At 42.6% G+C, this 27,433-nt stretch overlaps 1 long non-coding RNA gene across 2 annotated transcripts in view; it reads left to right on the top strand.

Moving 5' to 3' along the window:
* LOC102382850 overlaps positions 1 to 26,956 on the top strand; it is a 55,301-nt gene extending 28,345 nt beyond the window's left edge. Inside the window, exons 2-3 of one of the 2 annotated variants that reach the window (XR_325341.1) lie at positions 9,493 to 9,565; positions 26,545 to 26,956. This is a non-coding gene — a long non-coding RNA (uncharacterized LOC102382850). Of the gene's footprint in view, positions 1 to 9,492; positions 9,577 to 26,544 lie in introns of both variants that reach the window. The other variant, XR_001359072.1, reaches the window with a different exon arrangement.
* Positions 26,957 to 27,433: the final 477 nt, after the last annotated feature.

The raw sequence follows: 27,433 nt of genomic DNA, 5'->3' as shown, positions 1-27,433 counted from the left end.
GTAGGGAATTCCAGAAACTTTTGAGGCACTTAGACTCCTGCGCAATGCATGGGGAGAGTTGGGCTCTTGAGAGAGCGCTCCACAAAAACTAGCATGTTTTTACTTAACTAGGTAATAGGAGTGTACTTTGAGCCCTAGCAAACAGCTGGTTTTAGACACTTTTACTCTGCTCTGGCAGTAGGTGTTTCTCTCTGCTTGAGATTTACAACACAGAACTCTTTCTTGAAGATGGACACAGGCTCTTTCTTTCCAAAGCTGAGCAGGGCTCACTCCAGTGACTCCAAGTTGGGTATTTTATTCAGTGACAGTCTTAATGTAAAAAGCAAAACCACTTCTGGGAGAAGGGGCAAAAACATAGGCTCTCTCCCAGGTGACCACCCCAACAAGTAGGCAGGTGTATTTCTGGCCCTGTAATTCTTGTATTATTTCCTGAAGAGTGGATCAACATGAGGGTCGATGGCATCCTCCACCCTCCAAATATCATCTAGTCTTGGTGATGATTAAAGTGCTCTGCAAGGAGGTGGGATATATGGGGTTTGGTCCCTTCATCCAGAGGAGGGCTTTGAATCTTGAGTCTCTGATTTCCTGGGCAAGTGGTTTAGCGAGCTATTTTCTTCTGAAGGAAGTGGTGGCCACCCTTGCATCACTGGGTGTTCTTGCGGCAGGGAGAATGGATTCAGTCCCCACCCCCTGAGGTGGGTTTTGGGTCTTGACTAGGTTTAGACATGAGAATGGTGCCAAGCTACTAATGCTGGTAAGGTGAAGGTGTGGCTGGGCATGCCAAAGAGCAGAACTCCAGGTGCCTGGGGAACTCGACTGGTGAAAACTGAGGGTTTTGCAGAATTTTGGTGCCTCCAGGGTTAAGCAGCAACTGAGTTGGCATTTTCAGCATCACAGATTTAAGTGCCTAAATTCTGCCTTGGTCCTACTATAGGTACTGATGTTCCTTTTTGGACCTGACTCTACGAAGCTGCCTTATGTGGGTCAGGGAAGTGGAAGATTGTTTTCAGACTTGGCTCGAAGAGATAATGCAGATACCCTTTTCCAAACCACCAGAAAATAGTGAATGAGGTGGTCATCAGAATCGGCAAATGCGGTTTAGTTGTTCTTTCCGTGAAGTGCTTGCCAGTACGCCTGTAGAGCTTTCTGCTGTTCCAAGAGCCATGTGTGCTCATAATAATTAGAGTCCCAATGATCTGGAACCGCTTGATACAGCTCAAGTTTTGGCACGTGGTTGATGCACTGAGGCATAGGCACTGTGTTAGCCTTGATCAAGCCACAGATTGTGTGTGCTGAAATATTGGTATTGCTAAAGTAATTGAGAAATCAGTGGTAGTCCATCAGCTGTCAATACGTAGCTATGCTTTACGCTACATCTAATATTAGCTTGCGCATTTGATTCTGAAACAAAAAGACCTGGAAGGGGAAAACCGGGAAGAATGAATAGGCTACTTCACATTTAATTTATAGCTGCACGACTTTCAATCTTTCCTGTATAGATTTTGACGTGGAATAGGTTTTCATACACTTAGTGCTAACACCAGACTGATTAATGGTGGGATAAGCTTTCATGCAAGCCTAGATGGAAATATCCCTAAAAATGAAGACTCTAGCTTTCCACGTCTCTTATTTCTTTTGTTGACTATTCTGGGTCTACCTTTGCAAAGTGCCATGACCAGAAAACATCAAGCTTGCCATGTAATTAAGATTTGTGGAACTACAGCTGTCATGATCAAGCCAGTCGATGCCATTGCAGTCATGTATTGCAACCTACTTCCAACCATCAGCCAAAAGACTTCCCAGCATTCGTTCCTGTTGGAGTGTAGCATCTTTTAGAAAACCTAGGGTAATACAAGCTCTGTTGCTTACTAAGCAGCCAGGTAACTACAAAATTAAGGTTTTCTGGTTGTGGCAGTCCTTCATTTTAGACCAGTTCTAGGAATATAACTGAGTTGACCTTGAGTCTATGACCTTGGAGCTAGATTGTTCTCAGTGGTGGCCGGTGACAGAACAGAGAACCAATGGTCTCAAGTCAGAGCAAGGGAAGTTTAGGTTGGATATTAGGGAAAATGTTCTCAGTAGTAGGGTGGTGAAGCACTGGAACGGGTTACCTAAAGACATGGAAGAGTTTCCATCTTTGAAGGTTTTTAGAGCCCAGGTCGACAAAGCCCTGGCTGGGATGATCTAGTTGGGGCTGGTCCTGCTTTGAGCAGGGAGCTGGACTAGATGTGACCTCCTGAGGTCCCTTCTTCCAACCCTAATTTTCTATGATTCTATGTACAGCCTTCCCTAGTAACTACATAGATCAATATGTCACTTAAAAACATTTACATATGAGAATTAGCAGTGGCTATTCTAAGCAGCTATATCTATGCCCCTGTGAACTGCATTCACTGTGAAATAAATCTGTTTTGATTTCCCCTTTGCCTCTCTCTCACCTTCAGATGCAATTTATTAAAGGGAGAATTAAAAATTGATGGGAAGAGATTTTTCACTGGTCAAAACCTGCAAGATAAAAATGAGGGAATCTAGGCGCAAAAAATAAAAAGTAGGCCAAACTATTTGAAGCCAAAGCTAATAAATGAAAGTGATCAAAACAATTTGATGGGCAAGTGTTCATCCAGATAATGCATTTTGAAGAAAATGGAGACGTTTGGGCAAAAACGTTGATGGGGAAATTAAAAAAAGAATCGCTTTGATTGACTTAATCGAAAGGAAATGTCAAAAAGTAGCTTTCCCATGTGGTTGCCATGCTTTATTTTCACTTTGTCATTCCATTAGATTTAATTTAGATGTTTATATTCCATATAAAGTGTGTGTTAACGCTTCAATATTTTCTGCCTGAAACACGTTTTCAAAATGGAATTTGTCAGTGCTGAAATTGATTTAATTGAATATGGCCAATTGTTCCCCCCCCCCCCCCCAAAAAAAACCCCAAACAAACAAAAAAAACCCTATTTAATTCCAAACCAGAACAAAAAGCTAATTTTTTCCATGAAACACATTCAGGAGAGAGGGGCATCCAAAAAGAGAAATGTCAGAACGTGCCACAAAACTGAAAATCACATTTTTGTTCAGCTCTCATCATGAACACTTTGCCTGCATCAGCCTGTCTGGATAGATGTACAAGGCTCCTCCCCTCTGCTGTTCATTTCCTTTTAAAGACCTGCATCTGCTGTGTTACTTAAAGCAAATCTCCTCATTTTCCATTCCCTAATATCTATCTCCCTGTCTTTAGTCTGTGTACTACTTAAGGGCAAGAAACATCCTTTCATGATTGTCAGAAAAACACCTGGCACGCTACTGCGAGTGAAGAATGGGGAACGGGTAATCAGAACAATTGCTGTGTTGCCTAATGAAGTGTAGATGTTAACTTCCTCGGCTCCAAAGGGAGGAGAATCAAATCCCATCATCTTCAAAGTTTCCTATCACATGAGTTTAGAATAAATGGTCCATCCTGGCTTTCGCTTCCTACTTCTACAAATAGTCAAGCACTTAGTGCCTGAAGAAGGGTGTTTGCTCCTGAAAGCTTGCAAAGAACAATTTTCCCAACTGTTTCGTTGCTCTAATAAAAAAAAAAAAAATATCACATTTACCCACAGACCCTTGTCTGCACTTAGGAAATCCAGACATGATAAGCCTAAAAGGCACCAAAGAGTGTATCGGCAGAAGGAAGGAGTTGCCTCAAAGAAGTGAGGGTGGGGAAGGGGAGAGGAAGAATTAAAACGTATCTGAACAAATCAAGTGGGTTAGACCGGTGAGGACTGTTTTCCTATGTACCTACTTAGCATTATGAGGCTTTCATCTCCATTGACTTCAAGGGAGTTGATGGCTTTGAGCACCTCGGCATAAAGGAGATTTATCTTCTGAGAGAAGCAGGCCTCGGGTTCCTAACATTTTATGTGCGTTGTAACTTGGCCGTTCCTGGTAGGGGATGCTATCAGGTCCCACTATGGCAGCGTTATACTAGCTGCCAACAGCCTTTCACATCATGTTGTTTGCTCGTGTCATTCTCCGGGGAGTTGGGGAGAGAGAATAGATTCAAATTGCTTTGCATCTCTCATCAGATCCATTTGTTAGAAGCTGCAGCAGCGTATTTATAGGAACTATAGGCAGAAGAGACGTAACATTCCCTTTTTTTTCAACAAAAAATCTGGACCTATTAGGTTTAAACTAAAAGCACTCGGCTGACCATATTTTTCCAAGCACAACTATTTTTATGGGCAGTTTTCCATAATAAACTGCTAACAGTCTAAACCCTCACAAATACAATCTCGCCGTTCAGAAATGCCTACTTGTTTTGGTGGCTTTTTGATTTTAGAGTCATGACATAATTTCCGCCCTCTGAACCGGTACCGTCCACACGTATTTTATTACAGGCTCACACCAGTGGCTCTAGGACCCATTAAAAAGGTCTCTTTAGCAAAATCTATGCTACGCTGCAGATCGCATCTTGTCCCATTGCTGATCAAGCCACAACTTGTTTGCATCGCTGTGTTGTGCAGACTTAGGGCACATTCGTGAGCAACATCATGTTCCTAGTGAAGGAAAACTGCAACTATTTTAGTTTAGTTTAGTCTCAAGGCTCACAAGGTAAGAGGTGCTTTGTCTATACAATGCAAGGGACATTTATAATAGTTCATTTTAAAATCAGAGTGCATACAGCAATATTAAAGAGTGATGTTGCCCATGAGAGTGTCAGAGGGAGAAGACCTGGAAGGGGTTGGGAAAAGAGCTCCAGGAATGACTCTGAGCCTAGAATATCAGTGTTAAGAAGTTCAGTCTAGTTAACATATAGAAGAAAGAGTCCAGAGATGATTTCATCATGATCAACAAGTACCTGCATAGGTGAAGACATTTTTGATAGGAGATGGCTTTTTAATCTGTCTGAAAAAAAAATGCAGTGTTTGGAAGCTAAGGTTAGGTAACTTCAGACATACCTTTTTGTTGAAATAGTGAGAGTAATTAATTGTTTGAGCAACATCTCTAGGGACATAGTGGATTCTTTATTGTTCATCTTCTTTAAGTCCAGACTGGCTGCCTTTCTAAAAGGGGTGCAAAATTCAAACACAAGATTTGGGCTTGGTGCAGAAGTTGCTGGATGCGTTTCTTTGACCTGTTATTCAGGAAGTCATGCTAAATGATCACATCTATATCTTTTACACCAGAAATCCATGATGGAGCTAGAAATGAATAACATAATAAGTAAATTCAATGGAAAAGGAATGATGTCAAGGATGCCTTAGTAATAGGAGCCATAAAAGTACCTTAAATACATGGACACAATACTGCTAATGGCTAAGAAGTGCACAGCCCATGCATATGTATCTTTGTACCAGCAGCATATCTACTTTAGATCATTTAAAAAGTCCTGCTATCCTACCCAACCATTTTCCAAATCTTTTTATCCATTATGTCTAGAGCTTGCTGTAAAGAGAATCATTTGTTCACTCTCAGCATGATACCCCAAAGGAAGATTCTGTGAACCAGTTTACAGCCTGCTTTAGTCATGATAAAATGTTGCTTTACAACAATTTAGAGCTTAATTTGAAAAACATTCTCAATTTGCATGCGTCTCCAGTTTTTGTGCCCTATTCCATGTGCACACACATGGGAGCACGTGGATGTCTGCATGTGGGTCCCGTCTTGTACGTGCCTCGTTTTCAGACGTGGTGTTTCCAAGCCATCATGTGAAATCTGCATGTGCAGAATGGCATGGGACCAAATGCAGGTGTGAACAAAATCTCATTGTACGTACAACCCTTCATGTGTAACACCTGAACATTAAATGCTATTTAGAGGATGATTACAAAAGTGATCTGAATCTTATTTGGAGTCACTCTCTTAGGAGTCTTGCGCTGCCAGCATCAGGAAGATGGCCTCATACAGCATTTTGATTTTTTTTTTTTTTAAAGCCTCTTGTAATTAAGGCCTTTAAATCCTATTTCCTGCTGCATCCAGGTAGTAAGTATCGGAGATCAGAGCAGCGCCGGCAGCTGCTTTCTGACCTCCCCTCACCGGAGCAGTAAAACTTTTACCTGACAGGCGGGTAGTGATGGATGGGGTGAAATTAACCAGGCACAGACGCGTGTTGGTTACAGGAGATTGTTTACTTGCGTCGCCCAGATAGTGACGTGCGACGCAGGCTGAGCCTTTGTTCCTGTTACAGTTGCATCGATTACAGTCAAACGTATATCAAGCGATGACGAACAAAGCGCGCCGAGAACGGACTATCGAGCCTGCAGGGCTTTATTACGTCAAAATTAACGATGACGGGGAGAGATTGACAGCTGATCAGACCGTCAATCTACTCTGGTGATGGACTCAGGTCTCTCCTCAGAGGTTTCTCCGGGGTTCTCCGACTGGGTGGAAGTTGTTAAACTATTTATAGACAGAGGTGTCTGATAGAGATGCCCAATGATGAACCGTTACGTGGAATCTTTAATTTTCTGGCAAGCAGCAGTTCTTTGTGCTCTCAGGTTGCTATCAGGTTACAAGGTAGTGGGTTAGGTTTTTTTGACTGTTACGTATGAGGTTATGATGAGGGGCTTACGCTTGTTTCTTGACCAATTGCAGGGATTTATGGCAGGGCTATCCCCTTTCACCCTGACCAGTCTTAAGTTTCGTTTCTTGTTTGTGACGTGGGCATAAATTATATACAGCTCTCCGCCAGGATTTTGTTTCAGGAGTTTCTGGCAAGAATTTCTTTTTTAACCCTTAGTTGACTACTTGAATGGTATCTCTTGCTAGTGGCATGGGCACTGATTAACTGGGTTGTGACAGTAAGCAGCGGTCACTCTAGGAATGACGGTAATATCAAGCAATCAGAAATGCGTATAGGTTTCCGCTAAGTCTATTTGCTTTGTGAAAATAATAAAACTATAATTTACAGAAGGAATTCACCTTCTGCAACCACCACAGTGCTCTGCAAGCCTTTTCAAGGTTTAGTCATGCCTTGTTATGCATCTTACAAGTGAAAATAAACTTATGCTATGGATTCTTCTCTCGAACAAGTAGAGCTGGAAAGCATCATACGTTCACAAGCCTTTCCAGCCATTGAAGTGTGAACTGTATCTAAAATCATAAATCATAGAGAAAGGGCAGAGGGAGACAAAGGCAGCTAAACCATTTGGCAAAATAATTTCTTTATTGCTTGTGAGAAGCTCCAGCCGCTGTGTTTCTTGTCAACAGAAATACAGCCCAAAGAGCTACTGGCAGAACTGGTAGAGGATCAAACAGAAGAATGGCCAGAGTGGCTTCCTATGGTTATTAGCTGCACACTACAGCTTCATTGTCTGTCTATGGTTCTACAGTTAACTTTCTGGCCTGGCAGCTAGACTAATCTTTGATGCAGTTAGTCATGTTCTGTTTATGCCAAGATATTTGGATGATGCTACTGGAGCCATTCTTCTTGTACAAGCAAAGAGAAGAGAGGACACTCATTCACCCGTTGCCTTGTTTAGCCAAAGTACAGTTAATGACTTCAGTTACACTTGGTAGGCACATCCAGATGAGCATGGGCATACCGCACAATCTGGAGTTCTCCGTGCTGCAAGGGCATGCTGCTCAAGCATGCGCTGCTCTGTTAGGTTTGGTTTTTTGTTGTGGGTTGGTTTTTTTGGGGTGGGGGTTTTGGGTTTTTTTGTTTGTTTGTTTGTTTTTTGACCCCTGGACATAGCTAGCAATCACGGGTAGACCCACACGATTGCTACATCATCATAGCGCGCCATATGGCGATGTAGCACATGTCTACATTGCCTCAGGGCGACATGTAGACATGCCTATTGAGGCCATCCTCAGAGTGCCACTTAAGCAGGATTTAAGCCCTATTTCAACTGCTGAAAAAGTACAAAGAAGTATCTGGCCTCTGCACCTGTGTTCTAGCTCTCCAGCTGTTTACAAATCTACTTTCCTGCCAAATGGTTCCACGGCACTGCGGACCTAATATAAAAGTCTATTTTGCTTTTCCCTGCAAGTACCATATTAACTTTTTGCATTGCCTTGGTGACTTTCACTCTAGCATAACATTGTGCATATAAGGATTTTTAAAAACATAATGTTTTGTTTAACCCAAATGCTAGGGGAAATGTGAACATTTTGATGTCTGCCTTTCTCCCACCCTGCCTCCTGTCCCTGCAGAATTATTTTTTCTTTCTTGCTTTTTTAAAAACTGGAATTTTCTGTGGGAGGGAAATTCAGATTCCTGAACAGCACTAGGATAATTGCTTTAAACACTTGGGCTAAGTACAGGCAGTCAAAAAACCTGAGGCTGAATCAATTCAGTCCTCACAGGTTAGTTGAAACTGCATAGATTGAACTGACAAGCAAGTGAACAGACATTTGCTTTTGATTTGGAAATGCAGCCACATCCCTGCAGTGGCTCAGGTCAGAAGCCAGGGGGCGCTGGAGCAGACAGCTTGGGCCAAGGCTAGCCTGCCCACCCTGTGAGGGGAAATTTGCAGGGGAAGTGCAAAGCATTGTGGGATGTTGGGGGACTGTGAATTAAGTTGAATCTGGAAGGGATCTGGAACAGAAGTTCAATAAACCAATTTAACCTACATCAGTTAAGTCTGATACTACATCCATCCAGGTTTATCTTAAACTGGTTTTGACCATTTTGAAAGCAGTTTGTGCACTGAACTTCTGTTGTGTTACAGGTTTCAACCAGTTTCTGATCACATATACTAATTCATGTCTAATTTCTGTTCCTATCCATATTATACCATTGGGCCTTTGAAGTTAGCTATAAGTGCCTCTTTAGTATAAACAGAATCATAGAAATGAGGGTTGGGAGGACCTCATGAAGTTATCTAGTCCAACCCCCTGCTCAAAGCAGGACCAGCCCCAGCTAGATCATCCCAGCCAGGGCTTTTGTCTAGAATAAACAAAAAATAGATTTTTAAGATCAGTATTATTATTTTGATTAATATTATCCTGTTGTGATGAATTGAGACTTTTTTTTTTCCTGTAAAGCTCAGGACATTATATAAATACACTCATCTTCTCTTCAGACCCAGATCCTAACTACTCTCTTTTAATCCAGACTTTAGCTGTGACTTCATTGAGATGCCAACTGCAGCAGAACCCCCAGAGTGCTTTGTCTGCCTTTTGTTGGCACTTGTTTTACAAAGCCTGCCTTATGCATGACAAAGATGATTTGGGTTAAGGCTGTGGAAACTCCATCCCCAAAGAGATGGTCATTGGCAAAGTTTTCTCTGTCTCCTAAGCATATGCATTTGCTATACACCGCTGCACATGGATAAACCATGTTACCTTCTCTAAGGCTTCCAGCCAAAGCACCACTCTTCTCACCAGGGACATAATTAGTGACTGCAGGGGTTTATAGTAGTATCCTATATGTTACATGCATTAATTTCTGTTAAGTTGTTGCTTTCTTGTCCTCCTTTTAGACTGCCACAGGCTAATGCCTCATTTCAATGTCAGAACCCTCCTTGTCATGCTCAGCTGCCACTGCTGTCATTTCTCTTGCAGCCATGAAAGGAAAGAAGATGAAGCTGAAAGACCGGGAGAAAACAGTCAAACTCAGCTTGCTACGGGTGAGAAGGTAATCAGCAGGTAACTTGGCTTGGCTGTTTGTTGTCTAATGAAAGGCTCTCCTGCCTGCTATTCCCATATTTCTGTATCACTGTAGCTGTGCTGGAACACCACTTACTGCCTCTTTAATTCCTCCTAAGGGAATTAATCTCTCGCTTTTTTTTTTTTTGAGATGGACAAATTTGCTTTTGAATGGAAGAAAACCACAGCCCCCCACCTTGTTTCCTCTCTGACACTGCAACAGAGCAGCCCTCATCAAAGAGCACCTGGATTTCCATTCCCTTTCTCCACCTCCTTTTGCTAGTGTGCCTCACTTGCACCATGGACATAATTCTCCCTCAAACAGGAAAGAAACATTAACGTTATTTGGGGAAACTTTCTTCCCATAAGCACCGTATCGTCATCCCAAACCAACCATTATGCCTTGGATTAATTGCGACAGTAGAAGAAAAGAGGAAAAACGCTACTCACGTTCCTAGTGAGTACATTTGTTAGTGCTCCCCCAAAACAATCGCTTGCTCTTTTTCGTGTTGGCAAGGCCTCTCTTTCAAGCTGTTTTGAAATCTTGCAGACTCTTCCCATGTTGCATTTCTAACATCTAGCCTTTCATTGCCACCCACATAGCTCACAGTTTGAGCCAGGTGCCCATCAGCACAGGTCTTGATCACTGCAATGTTCTGCCTCTGGCTTGACAAATGGCCTCTTGCCCCTTTTACAGCCATTCAGAAAGCAGTTTCAAAGATCATTTTCCTAGCCAGTCATTTTGGTCATGTCCCCTCCCCTCCCCCCTTTCCATCCCGCCATTGGTTCTCCATTCTTTACCGAAACTTTGTTCTCAGGGTCTTTCTCGGCCTATCCCAACCTCACTATCATCTCGCATTTAGTACTGACCGGTTGGCTTCTACCTCCAATCATCGCCTGGTGCCCACCTCTATCGTTCATTTATTTAATTTTCAAATGGACACCTTGATGCTTTTGTCTCATGTTGCCCCTCACTTCTGGAAGGAGCACCTGGGAAAGATCCCCAAAGCCACTTCATTTTTCTCCTTTTGGTGCCTTCTGAAAACTCTCCGTGGCCACAATAGCCACAAAATCCCTACCTTGAGGTGCTGAGATTACTGCCTCTCATGCTGATCAGTACATCTCACTGTTGCCCTGTACTTCCCAATCTCTCTGTCTGTCTCTCTTTCATTATACCAAAGCCTTTTGGTCCAGGGGCTGTATGTACAGCACCTAGCACATTAGGTTCCTGATCTACAACTAGGGCTTCTAGGTCCTAGGATAATACAAATAATTTGTGCATAATAAGGGTAAAAGCTTAAACGATGCATTGCAGATATACATTTTCTGCCTCCATGTGATGTGATGGTCTTTCCTTGCAACGATACTTTGCTTATTTTTTCCCATGAAAAGTAAATGTTTTCTGCTGCAAACGTAAGTAAAATGTACCCAGAATTTTCCACGGGGGAGGCAAAAACCCTTTCTGACCAGCCCCATGCCTGTGCCGAAGCTTTGTTAATGTGAGAGCTACAGAAGGGCAAAGCATGGTTTTAGACTGAATGATCAAATATGCGCACATGAATTTTGAATGGCATGGTACGTTTTAAAATATGTAGTTCACATTGCGATATCGAGTTGGTTGAGTTCTGTGTTACTGTGCCTGAGCTCGGACGACGTGAATATGTAACGAGCAGAACAAGGATGCAAAACAAACCGAGGGTGCGGTAGTTCGGGTGCTGCGGGACTAACACAGACGTGTATCTGGTGCTGCTCTTGGACGTGGATGGCGAAGTCTTTCTGCGGAAGGGCCTGATCTATGGGCCTGATCCAAGCCTCGTCTACACGAGAGCAATGTTGCTTCGGCAATCAGTCATGGGCCAGTGCATTTATCTGTGCTTGGGCACTGACCTCCAACTGTCAACAGTTACAAACTGGCGGCTGCACATTTTGAGATAATTGGACCCTAGCATACAGATGCCGTCTTATTGCTGACTAATCACTGATTTCATACCCAATGCTTGACTAGAAGAGCGTAGAAATAGGTGTTGCTTATCATGTGCACAGGGTTGTGTGGTTGTTACTCATACTTTTCCACAATCAACAAAAAAATAAAGACATCTAAAGATTAAAATGAACAAGCGTGACAGTATGGTGTGTCTTGACTTGAGGTTCCCCCCCCACCCAATAGCTCTACTGACTCCAGCCCCTCTGAGAGCAAAAACAAATCTTCCCGAGGAAGACAAAGTTCTTGTCTTTTGAAATTGGTTGTAGTTTAGACCTTGTAGGAAAACAGGGCCAGCGTATCAGAAAGGGAATAATTTTCTGTTCTCCCGCTGTACTAAACTGTGTAGAGGGAAATCAAACATTTTCTTACAGACATTTTCTTTTTTCCTCTTGTTACATTGGTTTGGTTTCTGACCTGACAGAGAAGGTTTCAAACAACTCTCGTGGAGCTGGGCTCAAAAAACGCTCCTGTTATATAAAGTAAAACTCCATGTCTTAGTTTTATGTGTGTGCGTGCGTGCATGTGTGTGTGTGTGTATGCACACACATGTGTACAGTGCACGTTCCCATATGTACCAAAGGAACGCAGCCACAATCTCCGATGCAGACATGTGCAGCCATAGAAGTGTACGTGTGATATAAAACAAATGAAGGCTGAAGTTTTCTCTGCTGTGCTTCTCCAATATCTCGATGCCCAGAACAGCAGAGTTCAGCCTGATCTACACATAACACAAGTTCAAATAGCTGTGACTTTCCACTTTACACAAGACCTTTAAACTGAATGGATTTAGGATTGTCCAGCCACTTGCTGGATGTATGTTAAGCTCTGACATTTTCAAAGTGCTCCCAGGGTTGGCAAGTGTGTTGTACAAAGCACTGCATAAAGGGCTTAGGCCTCTCGCATGTCTTTTTTGCATCCAGCCACCCCACAGCTGTACTCTGCTGTCATGGGCTTCTGTTGCTACAGAAAAAAGGACTGGTAATCCCATTATTAATACTGAGTTGTGTGTTCTAGTACTGGGTTGTAGTCTGGGTTCAGGGCCCTGGTTCATTGAGGTTTGGTACACAGACTTAATTAAAAAGCAGCCCCTACCTTGATGAGGTTATAATATATGTAGAAAATGAGGTCTATCAGATAGAGCAAGGCACTAAGAGAGGAGCATTAAGTAACTGAAATGATTAGAACAGTGACGAGCAAACCTCACAATATGCTGTGCCATATCTTGAGCAATAGGATTAATAGATACCAGTACCATAATATTTAAACTTCAGTTAAAAGGTTCTTCATCTCGGCATCCAACTTTTTCTAGTGTCGTCTCTTGGTCGCAGGCTGGTCCATTGGTTTGGTTTTTTTTTTCAACCCACCACAAAAGTTTTGGTTCCATTTTTTAAATAAAGTCTTTGAACACATCTATTTGCATGAGGACTAAGGCCTTAAATCCTACAGTATGATCTGGTCAATTCTGCACCAACTGATCTTCTGTATTTATTATTATAGTTACCAGCAATTACCTTGGTAACTAGAATTACAGACTAATTAGGCTGAAGCTCTATTAAAGTGTTAATAGATAAAGGAACTAGAATTCTTTTAGCTTGTCAAATTGGCCCATTAAATCTGTATGTGTTGTACCTGTAATTGCAAAGTTCCAATTATCATACATTTAGTGAAAGGAGTGATAAGGCTTTCTGGAGTGGAAAGTGATAAGAGATAAAAGTGAAAAGTTGCCTAATAATAACTTTCCCCTAAAAGCTATCAACACCAAATGTATAATTGTGATAAGAGCCAGAAGCAGAGGACTTTAAATCCTGATATCTCCAAGCAAACAAAATGAAGGGAAGGTGGGGGGCGGGGTGCCATCATTTTAGTAGAGATGTTATAAGCCGTGTACGACCCTTTACTACTGACAATCTACTCACACTGCTCCTACATGGTGCTGCATCAAAGTCAATACAGTGCTGACACCAAGGACCTGAGGTGAAGGAGAAACAGCCTTTATAGAAAACCGGTATTTAACGTTATCTAGGATTGTGTGAACTTTTTAAAAATCATTAGAGAACCAAGGCTCCAAGTTACCTTAAAATTCCTATTTCCTATTGAGGCTCATCTCTCAGATTGTAATCATGCACGCTCTATGGCAATGGCTATCGTACATATTGAAAAAGGGGTAATTGTTTTCTAGGACCTTTTTTTTGAAAAGCAAAATTCTTTTGGTCAAGAGGAAGAGATATGGTCAAAGGATGAAGTCCTGGAAATGCAGGGTTTTGAATTCCAGCACTAATTGGATATGGGCTCGGGCATGGGGGTTGGAAGCTATGTTGCTTTTATACCTCAGCACAGTGAAAAGTTGAACAGAGGTGTATCCTGTCTTACATTGCCACTTTTTTTCATCTAAATCTTAAAAGCAGGAGCAGGGAAGGCTTGGAATTCAATTTATGGGAAGGAGTAAAGGTGAGAGATTGTGTGGGGGACCAGTAATTTTGAGAAATACATAAAAGGCGTAAAAGGGTGGCCTTACGAAGAGGAAAGATAAAAGGATTGCTGTTATTAAGCAGAACTTACTTCCCAGCAAAACAATCCTGAACTGCATGCTATTAGGGAGAAGGGGGAAAGAAAAAGAATCATTCTTTTTCTGAGAACCCAGGGGGTTTTATCCATTTTAAAACCAATTCCGTGCAAAATAAAGGCAAGCGAGCATATGTATTCTAAATGGCACTTCACCCTCTCTCCCAAAAAAGTCATCAGTGTTAAAATAGGAGTCATTACTGTGGTTTTTTGCAGTCCATGGATTGCAAATGACAAGGCTGATTTTCTAATTGCTTTTAAAGCTCCATGTGTGTCTGTGGAGCTTTGCATGTAAAGTGCAGGCAGCTGAATTTGCCTGGTTGCAATCAAAATAAAATAAGAAAAGGAAATCTGCTCTGCACCTAACGTAGCCTTTGCAAATTTGGCCGGTGGCTAAGGGAAGGATGAGACAAAGCCAAAGCAAAAGGGATTCGACTCCGCAGGATTAAAGCATGTCTCAAGCAAGGGAAAGCCGAAGGTCGCGGCGGCAGTCAGCTCAGCTCTGATGTATTCTGAGCTGCATCTGCGGGGCCAGCCGCACGCGCCATGCTGGAGGCATTTGGATGGTTGAGGGGGGGACGGAGCTTGTGGAGAAAAATATCAATCGACTTACAGGTATTACTGCAAGACATATAGGGTGCTTGTGCACATGATGGGGTTACGTACAAAAATAACTTTATTTCAAGTGATTTGTTTTAAATTGATGCATCCGTGTTTACAGGTGACAGCCTTTACATCAACTTAAACTAAATGTGCTATTCACAGTAAATTAGAGCAGGGGGTGCCATACAACAATCCACCCCATTGATCTACTTTGTACTCGATTATAGCAGAGCAGGCTGGCAAACCAGCAATCCCCTCTCTCCAAAGCCACAGCTGGCCACAGGGATCCGCATGCTAAACCGCGTTCATCCCCTCCCACATCCCCAAACTCCCACGCCACGGACTCCCACGCCAATCCGTCTATGAAAGAAGCCGCCTCCGGAAGAAACTGCATAAACTGAAACCTTTATTTTAATTTTTTTTCCCCCATAACGTGCTTATAAGCCTTTTCTTTGCAAAGAAAATAAAACCTAGTATAAAACACAGTTACACAATAAATAGCTCTTAGAAAATAAACATTAAAAAAAACCAACCTTTTACCTCAAAAAGAAAAAACACCCAGTATAAAACATATTTTAAAAATGTAGTATAAAATATAAAATTATATAAAAAATATAAAATACTCTATTTCTTCCTTAGATCAATTTTAAATAAATCAATAACTACAAATAACAAGAAGTAATTTTCTATGCTTTATATTCTATTCTGTATACTATATTCTAACTATATTTCTTCCATCTATAATCTATATGCTCTATCCTATATACTATTCTATCTAAATCTATATACTATTCTATCTCTATTCTACTCTATTTTTATTCTTTTATTATATTTCTATTCTATAATCTGCCTATCTTTTAATGCTTTTATTCTTTGTTTTGTCCTTCTAATTCTGCTCTTCTAAGGGTCCTACAAGTGAAGAAAGAGGACGGATTTTGGCCCATACTCCCCAAACTACCTTCTTGGCTTCTCCCCGCCCCTGCAGACTACAAAATCTCCCATGGGAGATATCTGTCATTACCTAACTATTACCCAGGATGTTGCATAGCCCGGGGGGTGGTTTTGGCAGGCAGCATCCTCTGGGTGAGGGGTTTCTGGAAGGCACGGTTAGTAGAAACACGCTATGCTCCTTGTCTTGTGTTTCCCTTTCCAGTCCTCATTCTGGATACGTGTTTGCAGCTTCCTAGTTTTGTAATGAGAGTCAGGGAGGAGGGCAGTGAAATGATGGTAGCCAAAAGTGAAAGATCGGGGGAGGGAGGCCGGGGTGGGGGGCATGGCAGCTTTGGAGTCCAAGGGGGCTGCTAAGGTATTGGGGAATGTTTGTGATGGATGAAACAGCAGTTGATAACACAGGCCCTGATCCTGTAGCTCAGTTTATACAGGGTGAGATAAAGGGAGGGTTTGTCTGGGTGGGGAAAGTTTTAGGGCTGAGGCCTGAAAAGTACAAGCCCAGACACCGCTCTAAACTAGGCTCTCTCGGTCTCTGTACCTGGTTCCTCTCTCAGCAAGGGAGTCCAGGCAAACCAGCTAAAAGGAGAGCACTCCCAGCTCCCCACAGGATGTGGGGCCAAGAGCAGAGAAAGCGAATGGAACTCACCTACTCATTCCCTGGGATTTATTGAACCTTGCGATAGCTGGAATTGGGTATTTTTGCTATCACTACCCTGGGTCACTATGTAGGCAGCTTATACAGGAGGCTATTAGAAAGTCTTGTAGTGTTGCTAGTCTTTTGGTGCCAGCTGAAATATTTCTAAAGCATGCCGAGGCATTACTAAGAGATGTTCTCAGGAAACAAAGTAGTCTAGGATCGTAACTTTCTCACGGCAGGTAGGTACTTCAATGGCACTGGTTCTGAAATTGTAGTTCAACACTTTTTTTCCTGCTCTTGTAAGTATACACCCATTTTTTCCAAAGGTTAAAGCCAACAAGAGAGGTTAAATCCTAACATTTGGAGGAGAAATCTGTGAGCCCCCAAATTTCATAATATTATTTAGTGAAGGGGTGACGATCTGACCATATGGTGGTTTGCCTGACTGCTAACGTGGAAGTGTCTCCTATTTGACAGCACTGAGGGAAAGGCAATTTTACTGCTCTTAAAGGTGCTTACACACATGCTGCAACATGCTCTAATTAAAATGCATCAAAGCAGACTTGGTTAAATCCATGGCCTACCCCTGCCCCTCACTCCTGACCCACAGTACTCTGCCCCCCAGACCATGCTGGTGCCCCTCACTCCCAACCCGCAACCCCCCTATCCCAACTGATACCCTCACTCCCTACCCACAGCCCCTGCCCCCCCTCAACCTTGCCGGGGCAAAGACAGAGCAAAATCCTGGATATTTGCCGATATCTTAAAAAACCGCCCAGACAGATGCATGGACCCAAAAAGAAGACATGTCTAGGAAAACCCAGAGGTATGGTAACCCTAGTATAGATACCCAAAATGTTTAGATCGTTCGGCATGTTAGATCATAGCAAATGACTCCTGAGACACTGCTGCGGAGCAGCAATAAAAAAGTTAAGCGGTATTCACATGGGAGATGCTATGCCTGGCACACAGGGTGACATTTCTTCATGTGTAAAGATGGGTTCTCACACCCCCTCTCCAAGCCATGTGGAGGATCAGGGAATTTGGAGTCTGGGTGCAGGACCCATCCGTCTGATTCCACATTGTGTTTTCTAGTCTATCCAACGTCCAGTGATGTTGGGTTAAGAAGGTGATTTCCATCCACGTCTACCTACACTCTTTGGATTTTGAGCATGTTCTCGACTCGCAAAAGTTTGACCTGGTATAATGAGGTCAGAATTTGGGCTGAAAGTATAGTAACATCCTGTCTGCGTTTCGTCTGCAGATAAATGAAATTGGTCTGTAACTGTATCAAGCCTGTGGAGGCAACAGCTTTCAAATTGGGGGTCTGAGATGATTTGGAGGAAGAAACATATTCACATTTCTGTATCTGGTAAAGCTTCTGCTTTAGCTAACCTGATCTTGGTGGCTGAAATCTCCACTGGACGGGATAAATATGGGTAAGGTAGGCGTTGTCCCTCGCCTTAATGTGGGTCCTAGGCTTGCATGTGCAGAAGGTCAGTGGGGCCATTGTGCAAGTAAAAGCATCAGAGTAATACTTAAGTGAAGAATTCTTGCTTCCATTGAAAATGATGTGAATTTTAATATAGAGTGCAGTGGGGTCAAGACAGCACCCCAAGTATCTAAATGGAGTTGTATTTCACCCTGCGGCAGTCCCTTAATGCAAAAAGGTCATTCTCATTCTCCTACTCACCTCTTTTTGTAACTTAGTCTTAAAGCTAAAAGGAAGGCACATGATAGAAGTAGGTGCATTGATGGTGCTTCAGGGACATGAGCAGGGTGGAATAGGATCAATCTTAATCCTCTAACAGGTGGAATGGGATTAGCCTATAGTGCTTAGCCTATAGTGCACAATATTACTAAGCAAGCTCACTCGGTTTAAGATGTAGCAGTGTATCAACAACTGAATGAAGCAATTTGTGTGTTTACAAAATAATTTGGGATCCTCTGGTATAAAATATAAGATGGTGATGATAATACCTGATAGGTCATAAATACCAGCAGGGACCCAGATCTTATTGTTAACTACAGCTTATTTGATGCGGTGCTTAATTTAGTCTTTTCATTTAACAGTGTAATAAGCACACAGCTGTAGAACAAAATAATCTTTTCTCAGCCAATTTAAAATTTTAAAAGCTTACATTTAATATCTGTGCATTTTGCTTGTACCCTTTTTTTTTTTTTTTTTCCTGGGGGCTGTGAGGTGGTGTTTGATCGCACAAACAGCTTAGGCGAGAGGTTTCTGCAGGGAAATCAAACATTCTTGCAAGAATACACCATCCTTTTTCCAAACCTCCATGGCAAAGAGAGGGCTGCAGGATTCTGTGTCATGTTAAATGTTCATAGCAGGAAAAGAGTCAGGTATTTGCACTGACATGATGTATTCCCCTTCCACCTGCTGCCTCTATCTCATTAAACTGAAGTGATTAAAGAGTTATCAAAATTTAATAGTTCAAAATGACTGCACAAAGCAACTTCCTTTTATAAGAAGCCATCCTTACAGGCTGACACACACATGCATGCACACACGCTCAGGCTTTTAATTTATCAGAAAACTGGTGAAACCTTTAGCCAACAAGAGGCAGTCTTGAGGACAAATAAGGGCTCTAAATTATTATGAGTCCACCAGGCGTATTTGTTATTAAGCCTCATCTGGTGCGCAAGGGCAGATGGATATGCTGTGCCATGGCCAGCTGTATTAATTGCACGCTAAAGATTTTCAATTTTTTTATAGAGAAATATGGATCAGAATTATAGCAGAATTATTCAGATGGCTCTGACAAGCTGTAGCTTTAGAGATGTATTAAAACAAATTAGCAGTAATTTAATTTGATCAGGTATTGGACTTCGTCAGCCTACTACTTTTCACTCTGCTGTGCAGTCTGCAGACATTTGAGTTTCATACACTGGAATTTATATACACACATTTCAAGTTTGTGTGTGTGTGTGTGTGTGTATGGAGGGGTATTATAGGAACACCTAGCTCTTAGCATATTTTCACCTATAGATCTCGCATTTCCTGACAAAGAAGCAGCCATCATCCCTGGTTCACATGCAAGACTGAGGCATGGAGAGTTAAGGTAGCGTTAATTTTCTATGCCTTAACTTTCTATGCCATAGTCAGCCAGGAGGGTAGTGGCAGGAAGAGGAGCAGCATTCATGTATCCTGAGCTCCATCCTTATTTTTATGAAGCTGCCCTGTCCCTCCACCTATAACTGACCCGAGAAAGCAACAGAATATTTTAGAAGACACTGACCATGTTGGACCAGTAAAAAACGTGGCTCTTCACTAGTTCTTCAGTATACAAGCTGATTGCAACCTCAAAGGAGCAGGGAGTCAGCACAGGCTCATGACAGGAGCTTGCACCTGGTACGTAGGCTAACCCTTCCTCCACAAAATTGTTGAAGGGCAGTGCTGGCTACTTCAGGAGCCAATGCAACTGTTAGCGAATGGAGTGGTGTTGCCAGCAAGCATGGAGAAGGTTGAGCGATGACGGATCTGTTGGAGAATGGTTTTCAAGGGGGAATGAATTTAGAAGGTTTTAGAAAAACCCAGACAAAACCAAATTAATAACACTAAAATATTTACTGGGCCAGACCTCGGCTTTCTCTGAAATCCATGTGCATTGCTTTAGTGGTATGAAAGGGACCTAACGGTTCTTCAGAGGAGCTGCTGAGAGTTATCCTAGCATAGAGGAACCATGCTGCTCCTTCTTGAGCTCCCTCTGCCTGGTGTAAGGGGTGGGGTGGGAGTGCGGTTCCCTTTGGAGCCCTGTGCTTCAAAAAGGTCTTTTGGGGCATGGTATTCACTAGCACAGGTTGGAGCACCCTTGAATTTGCCCCTTGTCCTGCCCCCACACCAAGGGGGCAGGACCCAGCCGTTCCCCAGCTGCATCCAAGATCTCCAGGGAAACAGCAGTAATATATAATGCTTCCCAGGCAACAGCAAGACCCACAGCTTTGGCCTACTGTGTTTTCACTAAAAACCTGGGGCTTGATCCAGCCTCACTGATGTCAGGAAGACTGACTTCAGTGATTGTAGGATTGCTCCTATAAGCTGCCCTTTTGTGCATTCATTGGTTACTCTTCGCTTTCACTGGATGGCTTGGGATTGGATGCCGTCTGCTTTGTGTATATTTTTTTTCCATTCGCTACAGAAAATTTCCCAGAGGTAAATAATAAGAGAAAACCACAGGTATCAGAAGAGGTGAAACCTCAGAAAAACCAACCTTACGAAAGCCTGCAGCTCAGCCTTCCTAAGCAACAGAAGCATCAGCATGCAGTAATTCTCATCAGCTGTTAAAATATTGCCCTGAAATTTTAGTCTGGAATGTTACACAGAATTCATTTTTTTTTTTTTTTTTCCCCGAAAAGAAACCTTAAATTTGGTCCTTTTTAGACCATGTCTGTGACTTATTTGCACTGTGGTAGTACTTAAGGAAGGCCATGTCTACATGGCAAACGTATCACCCCAAGCAGCTCTGCTGCTCTGTGCAGGTTGCCTTCTAAACCAAAATTAAAGTAGCTGCACTTCCATGGGCAAGTTAGTATAATTAGTCTGCCCTAAGCTTCATGGAAAGGTGGCTACGTAGCTTCCAGTTTAGGAGGCAGCCTACTCAGGACGCTTGAGTTTTCTTTTGTTTTGCACATGTTTCCACTCAGCCAGCTACTCTGAGTATTTCCACCCAATAGGGGATGGCTGACTGTTCAGTCTTTATCATATTTTTCCAAAGTTTACTCCACTAACATCTGTGTACAGTCATTATAGTTCTGGCACCAGTTCTAAGATGTTGCTACTTTTCTTTCTGTAGGAGGCATTAAGTCTACAGTATAGACCAGGAGTAGGCATCGGTTTTTGGCCAGAGTGCTGAAAAAAACCACAATGTCTACCTTGGAAGGTGCCGGAGTGCCAACATGTTGGAGCCCGGAGCAGCTGTTTGCAGCCTCCCGGCTGCAGCCGGCCCAGGGAGCCCCGTCTGCTTGCAGCCGGGCTTGCAGCCTGGGCTTCGTGGCTGGCAGCAGCTGCTTAGTGCCTGGGCTGGCGGTGGTGTGCTGAGCAAAATGGCCTTGCGTGCCATGCTCAGCATGCGTGCCGAGGGTTGCTTACCCCTAGTATAGACTTTAGCCTAGAAACGTTTGTCAGGGATTCTCTCTGAGCCAGGCACTGAAGACTAAGAACAGAAAGATCCTTGGTCTAAAAAGCTTATTGTGCAAGTACAAGAAATAACAGGTGGATAGGGACAGACAGGAAAGCACAAGAAAATGATGAGAACGTATTGGTCAGCATGATGGACCATGATCAATACACCAGCTGTGCCTAGTTCCTTTCCGTGATCTCTTCAGAAAAAAAACAACTTGAGAATGAAAGTTTTCAGGCAAGACTATTTAAGTTGCTTTTGACATTAGAGAGAAAAATTCTGACATAATTCTGTTTACTCTTTCATATGTTGCATGTCAGGAGAATTGCTACAGATATACCCTGGCATAATTGAGATCAGAATTTGCACACGCATCTTTGTTCTGACTCTTCACGGATTCCCCCACATTTTCTTTGGGGTGAGGGGAGACTAAGCAACCCACATTTTTTATTACTGATTATTTTTAATCACTTCCACTCCCAGGTCATGTCACTACACCGTATCTCATAAAGAATGCTTTGGTGCACAAAAACTATTTATTTTTTAAGAGAAATGTTTGTGATTGAAAGTCCTCTCGAGTCCATTAACAAGCCTCCTTGACTGCCTTTGAGTGCATTATGTGTCAAGATGTTTCACTTGGCACTTGTACCTGGCTGTGCATGAAGGAAACAGAATATTGTGGCCCAAAGACCTCAGGCAGCGGTGCTGCTGCTGAAGCTCTTAGTCTGGTGCTTAGGGCATAAGAAAAAAGCATGTTAAAAAAAAAAAAAAAAAAAAAAAAAAAGGAAAGTAGTTAAGTTTACAGGGTCAGTCAGAGACGGCGGGGTTAGTCATGTTGATGGATGTCTCTTGGATGTGGTCGTCATTGAAAAGGCGGGCGAGGTGTTGACCTCATAAAGTAAAGGAAAAAAGAATATATGGCTGCTGCCTTGTATGTGAAACATTTTACTCATTAACCCTAATTAGCATATGTCAAGTTGCTCACATTAGACAGGCCAAATGATGGCAGAGCTGCAAACAGTGGGAACTGGGTGCATTCTGCAATTATCTTTCCTTTGGAAGTAGTCAGTCAAAAAAAAAAAAAGGAAAGAGGGGAAAAAAAAAAGAAAGCATACCAGAGCATTGGGAAGCAGCAGATAGTGAGAAACTTTGGGGAAGATATAGTTAAAAACAGGCACGATGAAACCATGATGACCCAGGGAGATGGAGAATTTCTTCATGTGTTTAGTCAACGTATCAACGTCATTCTGATCAGTTGGGCAAACAGTGATTGTTTTAATAACCTCCCAGTCCATTGAGTGTGGAAAGGTGCTATGGACTTTTATAGAGCAACCTCACGGCAGAAGTACCGACTCCAAGAGCTTCCAGCCTAACAGCACGGGCACACAAAAGCATTACTGTGGGACAAAGGAGGGCAGGGATTTACCATGATTCAACAGGTAAATTAACATTAATCCACTGCACCTTTCACCCTCTTTCACTAAGGGTTTACCTACTGATAGTTAACTCTTGTTGACCATGGGGCAAGAGCAGGTACAGGAGTAGTCACTGTGGACCACGTGGTATGTGGTAATAAGCCCCACCCTCTTTCACCTTGCAATAACTTGTGTCCAAGCCTAGGTAACTCATGCTGTAGGCACCTGGACACCTTTCATTCTTGCTGACATCAGTAGTCAACCCATTTCAGTATCAATCTATTTGCAGAGGCTAAAGGCTTGATTCTGGATTTTACCTGGAGGGCTCATTAATACCATTTGGGAAGTAAAAAGCAGAATTGAACATGGTGCAGATTACTTTGTGCAGTCCGCTACATTGATACTGACATTAAAACTCCTTTACTCAGCCATTTCTAAGACTTAGCACTTCTTGTAGAGATGAATGTACTTACCAAAAAGCATAGGCAATTGGTAGGGTAGACCCCAGGGCTGTCCCCATTGCTGGCTGCTTCTGCAGGTGCCCCTCCAGACTGAGGCAGCACCAATTACCCTTGCAGAAAAGTATTCTTCTGCTCTATTTTGGATGAGGGGCAGTTGTGAGAGGTAGCCATGATGGCCATGTAGAAGCCTATTTTGGTCTGGACGGGTGGCAGGTCTGACATCGCAAAACAAAGAGCCTATTTGTGATTCACTAGGCTTGCTCTGATAGAAAATAAGATTTCTCAGTGGTTAGCCGGATACCCCAATGCATTCAGAGCTGCTGACTGCAAATGTATAAGAGCTCTGTAGCTCTTCTGCACAATAAGGAGCTGTACAGAAGCAGGGATAATAGTGACAGCATGAATATGCAAGTAGTTCTCAATGCCAACATCATCATCGCAGATGTTCCCATGCATCTGGGCTCCATCCACGATTCATTCGTTTTGCACATGTTCCCACTCAGCCAGCTACTCTGAGTATTTCCACCCAATAGGGGATGGCTGACTGTTCAGTCTTTATCATATTTTTCCAAAGTTTACTCCACTAACATCTGTGTACAGTCATTATAGACCTGGCACCAGTTCTGAGATGTTGCTAATTTTCTTTCTGGTGACAGGGAATGCTTTTCCTTTTTATCCCATTGAAGAAAAAGAAGAGATAGCATTGCGCAACTTGCTACATATTGGACAGCATGGCAGGTTAAACTCTTTCTGTGGGTGCCCTGAAGAGAGAAGTCTGACTAGCAACAGTGGGGATTCAGATCTTTTTAGAGAGGGTTCATACCCATGTTAGCTCCCCCAGACTTGGAGAGCTTGGGCACAGAGGGGACAAAAGGAGACAGAGGAGATCACAACAGTGATCCCAAGTATCTTCTGGGCAGCCAATGCATGTAGTGCTCCTAGAGGACCCTGGTCTGACTACAAAGTTATCATCTCACACCAGTCTATCCAGGGCAAAACCTGGTGATGCAACTTCCCTAGGTTTTCGCAGGGCTGAACCTCCCCTTAGCTAGATGAAGAGGACAAGGCAGGGAATTCCAATGTTTGTGATGAGCACCAAACCTATCGTGAGTATAAATGTGCATCTCCCTTCCTCAATGTGGGGGAAGGTCAAGGGTTTTTAATGTCACTGGTTAGATCACATGTGCCTCTCCCAACTCAAGGGGTTGACCAACACGGCTTAGACCAACGTGGCTACAACCTACACCCCTACCACAAAGGATGAGGTCAGAGGAAGGGAAAATTATGTCCCTTGTCACATAGTGGGGAATAGTGTCCACTGAGAACAGAGCTTACTCATAGACAAAGATAATGTTTTACTCAAGGGACAGGCTTGCCCCTCTTGGCATGCCAGTAGGAAAAAGATGGCACTGATACTTGGAGGTATGATGGAAATTGCTCAGTCAGCCATTCTTCAGGGCCATACCATATCTCTTGCCTTTTCCTAAGGGATGGCAAAGGGTTGCTTTGAAACAAAGCAAGGTCCTCCAAAAATAGTGATGTTTGCCAGGGGAAATGAAATATCTCTTTCTATAACAACATATTGTGCAGCGAGAGTCTACATCTTTCTCCTGAGAGCTGTCCTATTTGAAAATGCTTGGAGTAGTCAAATTAAAATGAGAGCACAGATCCTGCCGTTCTCACGTTATCAGCGTAGCTTGCGATGGGCGCAACCTTTTGATTCCTGTGGGATCACTTTTGGAGTCATGTGCTTATCCGACTAAATTTTGCAAAAGCTCAAATGAATACGGGCTTGTGGTAACAAGTCATGGCATTGGGTTAGCTATTTCCAGCTGTGAGAGAGTGTCCTTTCCCCATCAAGACAAGGGAGACCACTATGAACTAATCTCTGGTTTGTTTGGGGGATTTTTTTTTGTACTGTGAGTAGGTAGATAGGGGCCAGATTGTGACTCCCACGCTCCAAGGGATGAGCAGTCATTTAGACAGCTCAAGGGAACAGTCATTTACACAGTTCTCAAGGGAATCCATGGGGATTGCTTATACAAATAGCTTCTCACCACAGAGAGCAAGCAATTCAGAAATCTAAAATATAATCCTAGCCCTAGCGAGGTCAATTGACTTCAAGAGGGCCAGGATTTAACCCCACCCCTCTAGTTTATGCCTGTATTTCCATATAGACAAATTGCACGGTCCTAAGCCACACCTACTCGTACCAAATTAAGTCAGTAGGGCTTCTTGTTGAGTAAGTTGTTATTAGGCATTATGAGTAGTTCTCATGATTTGTCCCATATTAATTATCCAAATACTTGTTGGAAGTAGTTTGTTTTTTTTCCTGGAAAGGGGGAAAAATGCTTATCTTGTTTGCTGCTGTGGTGATTTTATATACATTTTTCATGAGAAATAATTGGGAGAAAACATCCTTCTTTGGGCTAAGTCATTTTATTTTATAGTAAATTGATATTTGTTGATATATTAACGTTACTTTATATATATTATTTATATGTAGAGCTGCATCCGTGAGCTGGGAGATGTAATCTTTTATTCTGTAAGAAAAGTAATTTAATGTTTAAAATTTAATAAAATATTAATTATATATATATAAAAACAGATTTATGTAGCACAAAACACGGACTTCTATTATAGCCAATTTTTCATCCTGAACAAATTGTGTTGCAAAGGGAGCAGGAATATATTAGCGAGCACCGAACACAAGCAACAGTCCTGTGCTAGAAGGCAAGTTGATGAGGATGCACCTGGAGAGGATGCTTCTTTACCTGGAGATGACCAGGTTTTGGGAACTGGTATATCAGAACTGTCCATATCTGCCTCTGAAAAAGGCCTATTGGCAGCAGGTTTCTCGAATTTGCAACATGCTAAATCAATCCATTACTAAATTTGATTTGTTTTCATGTTCTTTTAAAGTGCTTGAGGAATTCAATTAAAGGATTTTTGGTTTCCATGGTGCTGCAGTATAAATCAACAGGTCGTGGGCATGCAACCAAATTACCATGGGGTAAGGGCCGAGATTTACAGCAGGTCATTTAGTTCGTGGTAACCACCTGTATGCATGCTCTTACCCCTTGGAACATGAGAACAAACCCGCAGACCCTTGCTCCTGCAGGTTAGTTTTCATTTTCTTTGGGATAAGAACATGCACATGAGCAGATACTAGATACCAGCTATGCAGAGCAAATCCTCCCCCTTGTTTATCTTGCAGTAACTGGTTTGTGTGCCCATACCCCGAGACTCCTGACAACTGAGATGGAAGAAATAGTTGGCCCAACAGCTAGCAAGAGCGTTGTGTTGTCACGGTGCAACTGAAGTTGGACAAAAGACCAGCAAGCCCGTTGGATGAGAGAGGCCAGGTAGGATGGATCATCGTATTCCTCACGCCTGTAACAATCTGAACATGCCCTATTAATTGATCGCACCGTGGGACATCAGGTCACAGCCCTCGCTTGACTCCATGGCAGCTTCTATGCCGAACCTTGCTGCTACCAGAAATGTGATGTTCTGAACAGAATTGCATTTCTAATGTGCAGCTGTATTTCCTTAGATAAATAACCTTGTGGCAGAGCAGCCAATAACTGTGTCTTAAGATACGGTAGTTGAAATGACGCATCCTTCTTCCAGGCTAATAAACCTACCTGATATTCACATTGGAATAAAAAGGCTGGGAAAACTCAAGCTTGTTGAATTTGGGATAGTTTTGGTCAAGGGGATTTTTATTCTTACAAAACATTTTCACCTCACGCACTTTAGCCTTCACAGGACTGGTGCCATTAGACTTTCATCGCTTCTAGCACCTGAATGGCAGTTCCATTTCTAATGTGCTCCATGGCTTTATAAATGGCAAGGTCATGTCTTTGTAGGATTTGTGACAAAGATGAAAGTTCTCTTAGAGCCTCTTTCCTGAGAACTAAATCCACCTTAAATCCAGGGCTTTCAAGATTTTTCTGAGCTGAGAAATGTTGAGCATGCTGATAAAGATCAGGCTTGCTCTCACTGCAGCAAATGCAAAGAGGAATATATATGTAGAGAGTCTATAAATTAAATACTTCTGAGAGGGTCCTGCACCTACTCTGCCACTGCCGTAATACTGAGCT

This window comes from Alligator sinensis, unplaced genomic scaffold, assembly GCF_000455745.1.
Source record: "Alligator sinensis unplaced genomic scaffold, ASM45574v1 scaffold877_1, whole genome shotgun sequence".
NCBI classification, from domain to species: Eukaryota; Metazoa; Chordata; order Crocodylia; family Alligatoridae; genus Alligator; species Alligator sinensis.
This window is presented reverse-complemented; position numbering and strand designations above follow the sequence as displayed.